The 6250-nt window shown below is 51.1% G+C and overlaps 1 non-coding gene across 1 annotated transcript; it reads right to left on the minus strand.

Annotated features, from left to right (window-relative positions):
- Nucleotides 1–5587: 5587 nt before the first annotated feature.
- LOC112888232 lies at nucleotides 5588–5696 on the minus strand. The gene has a single exon (XR_003227771.1). It is a non-coding gene; the product is annotated as a small nucleolar RNA R71 (small nucleolar RNA).
- Nucleotides 5697–6250: the final 554 nt, after the last annotated feature.

Consider the following 6250-nt stretch of genomic DNA (forward strand, 5'->3'; position numbering starts at 1 on the left):
TAAGGGAACGTTGTGGTACGAGAATAGGATTTGTGTGCCCCAGGAAGGAGACTTCCGGCAGGTAATCATGGACGAAGCCCATAACTCGGCCTACTCCATCCACCCAGGATCCACTAAGATGTATATGGACATAAGACAAAAATATTGGTGGAATGGAATGAAAGCGGATATTGCGCGATTTGTGGCGCAGTGTGATACTTGCCAAAGGATCAAGGCCGAACATCAAAAGCCGGCAGGATTATTGCAACCCCTACCCATTCCAGTTTGGAAATGGGATGAGATAGGCATGGACTTCGTAGTGGGACTACCCCGAACACAGAAAGGACACGATTCCATATGGGTAATTGTGGATCGACTCACTAAATCGGCACATTTCATACCCGTAAGGACCACTTATGGCGGGGAAAAGCTGGCAAAACTTTACGTGGAAAATATAGTAAAGTTACATGGAGTGCCCAGCAGGATCGTCTCGGATAGAGGAACCCAATTTACATCTAGGTTTTGGAAAAGCCTACATAAAGCCATGGGCACTAAGTTAGATTTTAGCTCCGCATACCACCCACAGACGGATGGTCAAACCGAGAGGGTGAATCAGATCATGGAAGATATGCTGAGAGCATGTGTCCTGACCTATGGAAACGATTGGGAACAGAGTCTGCCCTATGCAGAATTCTCGTACAACAATAGTTACCAAGCCAGCCTGGGTATGTCGCCATTCGAAGCCCTCTACGGAAGAAAGTGCAAAACTCCCTTGATGTGGTCGGAAGTTGGAGAGCGTGCACTAGTAGGACCCGCGCTCATAAAAGAAGCAGAAGAAAAAGTAGCGGAAATCCGCGAGAAATTAAAAGCGGCTCAGTCCCGACAGAAGAGCTATGCAGACAGGAAGAGGCGGGAGCTAAGCTTCAATCCGGGAGATTTTGCCTATCTCAAAGTCTCACCCATTCGAGGGACACGAAGATTTCAGGTACAAGGAAAATTAGCCCCTCGATACATTGGGCCGTATCGAGTTCTAAAGAAAGTCGGAGCCGTGGCGTACCGGCTAGAATTACCGGAAGAAATGTCGGATATACACCCAGTATTTCATGTCTCGCAATTAAGAAGGTGTCTGAAAGTACCCGAGGGAGAACATGTGCCGGTGGAAACAATAGACCTGCAGCCGGATTTGCGATATCAGGAAGTGCCGGTCAAGATTCTAGACACTGTCACTAAGAGGACCAGAAACTCCGAAGTACGGATATGCAGAGTTCAGTGGAGCAGACACGGAGTAGAAGAAGCGACCTGGGAACGCGAAGAGGCGCTAAAGAAGGAGTTTCCCCATCTGTTTAGGAACCAGCCGAATCTCGAGGACGAGATTCATTTAAGTGGGGTAGGTTTGTGACGCCCTGGAAAATTTACCAAATCAAATCACGCGCCAGAGTGTTTTCAATTAAAAACCACTCGACGTCGAAACCCTAACCCTGACCCTCCTGACCGACACTAAACTTTACCGCCGTCCCATCCCCCGCCGCTCGGAAACTTGCCGCCCGCGCGCGATCGACCGCCACGATTAACGCCGGCGCGATTCCTTTCTCGCGCGGCGCGCGAATCCCGCGCGCGTGGCCGACCGGCCGCGGACGCCGCCGCGACCGGCGCCGACACGCCCCTCCCTTTTTCTCTCCCTCTCTCCTTTCTCTTTCTCCTTTTTCTCTCCCTCTATTTCTCTCCTTTTCTCCCCCTTTTTCCCTCTCTTTCTTTTCTTTTTCCCTTCCCTTCTTCTTTTCCCTCCCTCCTTCCCTTCTCCTCTCCCCTGCCCGAGCACTGCTCGGTCTGCACCGCCCCCTGCTCGGCCTCCGCACGCGCGCGCGCCTGTTCCCGGCCAGCCACGCCCGCGCCGCGCACACGCGTACGCCCTGGCCCGCGTTCCGCCGCGCCGCGCGCACGCCCGGCCCCGCAACGCCGCGTCGCCCGCTGCGCCACGCCGCGCCCCCCCCCCCCGCGCGCTCTGTGCCGCGCGTGCCGCGCCGCCCGTCGCTGCCCCGCCCCGCCGCGCGCGCCGCCCCACGTGCCCGCGCCTCGACCTCGCCGCACCGCTGCTCGACGACGCACACGACACGACACGGCCGCCATTAAGGCGTACCGCGCCGCCCGCCGAGCCGGTGACCGGCCGCCGCACGGCTCCGCCGCTCCATTGCCCTCCCCCTCTATAAATTGGCTCCTCCGCGCGGCTCACCCCCCCACGACCTCACCCACCTCACGGCCCCTTCCCTCCCGAGCTGCAGCGCCGCCGCCGCCCATAGACTCGCCGCCGCCCACTGCCCGCCGTCGCCCGGCCCCCTCACCCCACCTCGGCTCAAGGTGAGCAGGGGAATAGAGTCCCCTTGGCCCCCTCTCCCTTTTCCCCCACACCCCCGAGCCGCCCTGGCCCTGGCCGGCCGGGATTTGGGCCGCCGGCGCCCCCCCCCCCCAACCCCTCCTCTGTTCTGTGCGGGAGGGAGGAGGAAGAAAGGGCAGTTTTGCCCAAAAACCCCCCCCCCCTCTCCTCTATTTAGCTAGAAGCCCCTCCACCCTTTGACACCTTTGCGAAAAGAACCTATTCCTTTGCTATTTCCAAAACTAGACCCCCCCATGATATAAATTTAATTTCAAGTAGATCCCTCGCACTTTTTGTTATGCCTTTTATATTTCCAAGATTTACGAAAAGGCCCTTCTGTTTCCAGAAAGTTTACGAGCAAGCCCCCGGACCCCCGTTTAAGCCCTGAAACCACCTTTAGCGCGTCATTTTATGTGCGAAACGACCTCCGATTGACCCGAAACTTTACCACACCCTTTCTAGTATAGTTTTAGCCATGCCATTAAGAAACCACCTAGAGATACCACCCCTAACTCCGTAACTAAATTATTTCCGATTCAAGCCTATCGGTAAAAGCTTTTAGTTCTTTCGCTTGATTGTGTGTCTATTTGTTTGCGTCGTAGGACACGGAGTGAACGACGAGGTTCCCGACCGCGACCAAGCAACTGAGGACCAGTACTGCGACCCCGAACCCGAAGGACAGTGCTTCGATCAGGACTTCCCGCAAGGGTTTGACGATGGCAAGTTCAATTCCGCCCTTTGATGCATGTTTCTGTCCTAGTTTTTATAAACACAACCCAGTGGCCTGTTTTATAAAATTGCATTGTTTTGCGTGTTGAAAACATGGTAGGATAGCCACCCTTGCCGTGATAGCCATACCTTGAATACCTGATTTTATAAAGAAAAATGCGTGTGTGTGGGAAAGGGTAAAGTGTGGATTTGAGAAACGAGTCGGACGGGATGGATGGCATTTCTGTGTGAATTGCCGTTGGTGTGCTCGTACCTGTGTGGTTGAGCGAGGAAGGGAGATATCCATCCTGTCACCCCTAAGGACCGAGTTGATGTGACATCTCACCTAGCTTCCTGTCGTGCAAGCCACTTGACCGTTGTATGGGCAACGGCTTGGCCTAACCCCACTAGTTAGTCTGATAGCCATCGGGAGAGCTGGGAGCGACGGGTGATCAAGGAGACGGGATAAGCTCTGTGTGACTTATGCCCCGGTTAAACCTCGGTGATAGGTCGAATGACCCCTTGATAGATCCCGTGGTGGCTAGTCAGGTCTAGCTAAGGTGGGTAAGGGCTTCGATGGGATCTGCACCGGCACTAAGGTGTTCGTGCTGTGGTACCCCGCCTGTGGGTAAAGTTGCACACCTCTGCAGAGTTAAAATCTATTCGAATAGCCGTGCCCACGGTACTGGGCAGGTTACGGTGTGGTCACATAACTAGCGTTTCTCTCTGGGAAGGGTTGATCTGGTGTGAGTTGTTTGAAAAGTATCCGGCAATAGTGCTGTGTGCTACGACGGACGGGGAGTCCGGTAGCGGCTTGAAACTTGGATCCGTGAGGATCGACATTGTGCGTTCTTAGACACTTGTTTTGAAAAATGCTTTTAAAACGAACCCTGGCATATAATTGTGTTTCCGCAAAAGAACCGTAACTTTATCCTTGGATTATCCTGTGCATCTAATTCTGTTATAACCCCCCCCCCCCCGTGGGTGTGATTGGACTTGCTGAGTACGTTTGTACTCACCCCGTTCTTACTTTACAGTGGAGGATCCCGACTACATCCCAGAGAACGACGAGTAGGGTCCCGTCCTGCACCCAGTCTTGCCTGTGGGTGAGGTCACCGTTGGAGCTCCGCATGGCGCAAGACTCTGATGATCCCTTGTTCATAGCTAGTGTAGTTGTGTGGGTTCTGGTTGTAATCCTCGCGATAGTGGCGCTTCACTGCCCATTACCGCGTAGAGTTGTACGGTGATGTACCATCTGATGTAATAAAAGTGTTATCAGCCTCCTGGGACTGATAAAGTGACACTTTTAAGTCTCCCCTGATGGGGGGACGCTTCATCTCTTCTCTCTTTTCACTTTCTAGAGTAGGTTTACTTGTCCGGTAGTTAGAGTCGAGTCGAGCTTGTCTCGGGATTCTGGAGTCATCATCGGAAGTCTGATATATCTCTTGTATCTTTCCCTTTGACATTTATTAATATAGTTATCTTCTTTATCTTTTCGAGTTAGCTTTACTTTCCGCATCTATTTATCTTGCCAAGTTATCTTGCTTGTGTGCGGAAGTACCTTTCCTCTAGCTTAGGCTTTATTATCTATCTTATTTATCGGGATCTTACCTTGCGGGTATTCTCACCCGGACTAGGGAGCTCAAGTCAGTTCCCTAGGTTGAGGGGGATTTCTCTTGAACGCGTCAAGAGAAATCCTAACACCGAGTACGAACATGGTGTCTAAGCTTATTGTTAGCTTGAATGTGTGTTCCACCCCACGAAGCAGTAGGGTAAGCGGCAGGTGGTGACAGCCCTGTCCATCCCTCGTAGTCCACCACGTTTGGGTGTTTTCATAGCGGTAGTTGCTGTTTGCCGTTGGAGTCCCCACTCACCCCTTTCTGTAGTTCTTCCTCTCTCTGGCCCCCCGAAGTAAGCTCTAGGTTCCCGATAATTAGTTAGAAGCAAAGTTTAGTCTAGTGAGGCTAGCTCATTAGTTTAGATATGTTTTACGAGTCTTTCTCGCTCGCTGCTTACCACTCTAAGGTTTAGAGTCTCCTGTGTCACACGGTCATCGCTTGGCCATTATCTTATCTTATCATATCTAGCTTACCCCCACAAAGTTAGTCGGTTGATATCTCTGGTAAAGTTTATCATTCACTTCTTCGATACTCTTTAACCATAGTGCTTCCGCGAGCAAATTTACGATACCCTAGAATACTCCAAGGTGAACTGCTACAGCGGTAATTCTGTGCACTTGCGGAATATAAATTCTATTGGACATAAAAATACCAACAAGCATTTATGGCGCCGTTGTCGGGGAAGCAATTGGCTAAAGATATCATTGAATAGGTTAGTAAAATTTACTGAAAGTGAGTAGCATAATCAACCCTAAAGGCACTACAATGGACAACATTCATCTTCATATGTTCCCATTCTCTTTGCTGGGGAAAGTAAAGACGTGGGTCTACACCAACAAGGAAGCATTCGTTAATTGGGATGCTTGCTCCAATGCCTTCCTGGCCAAATACTTTCCGATGGGCAAAGCCAATGCCCTACGGAATAGGATTTCTAGTTTTCAACAACTCGAGGATGAGACAATCCTGGAAGCATGGGAACAACTACAGGAATACATTGCAGCATGTCCACACCACGGCATGGAAGAATGGCTTATCATTCAGAACTTCTTCCATGACATGAGCCAGCAAGCGCAAGATCACATAGATGCAGCAGCGAGAGGAGCATTCCTCTCTCTCGATGTTGCAAGAGCTAAGGCACTCGTTGACAAGATTGCCTCCAACCAGAGTTGGAAGGGAGATAGGCAGCCGACCCATGCTAAAGGAGTACACCAGATTGATGGTGTAGATATGCTTGCAGCCAAGATGGATCTTCTCATGAAAAAGTAGGAATCTCCGCACCAAGAGGTCAACCAGATTATGGAGTCTTAGATCTCATGGGAGACATGTGGCAACACTAGGCTCTTGGGCAATGACTGCCCATCAACTCAAGATGACGCGAATTTCATTGGGAACATCAATCCCAATTACTCAGGCTACCGTCCTCAGCAAGGTTGGAACTCCAAGCCCGACATCCCCTTTGGCCAATAGCAAGGTAATAATTTTAGTAACAGTTTTCAGCCTTTGCTTAAAGACCTAGTGTATGGCTAGAAACAAATAAATGATAACATTAGTAAGAAATTTCAAGCTAATGATA

This window comes from Panicum hallii, chromosome 3, assembly GCF_002211085.1.
Source record: "Panicum hallii strain FIL2 chromosome 3, PHallii_v3.1, whole genome shotgun sequence".
Lineage (NCBI taxonomy): Eukaryota > Viridiplantae > Streptophyta > Magnoliopsida > Poales > Poaceae > Panicum > Panicum hallii.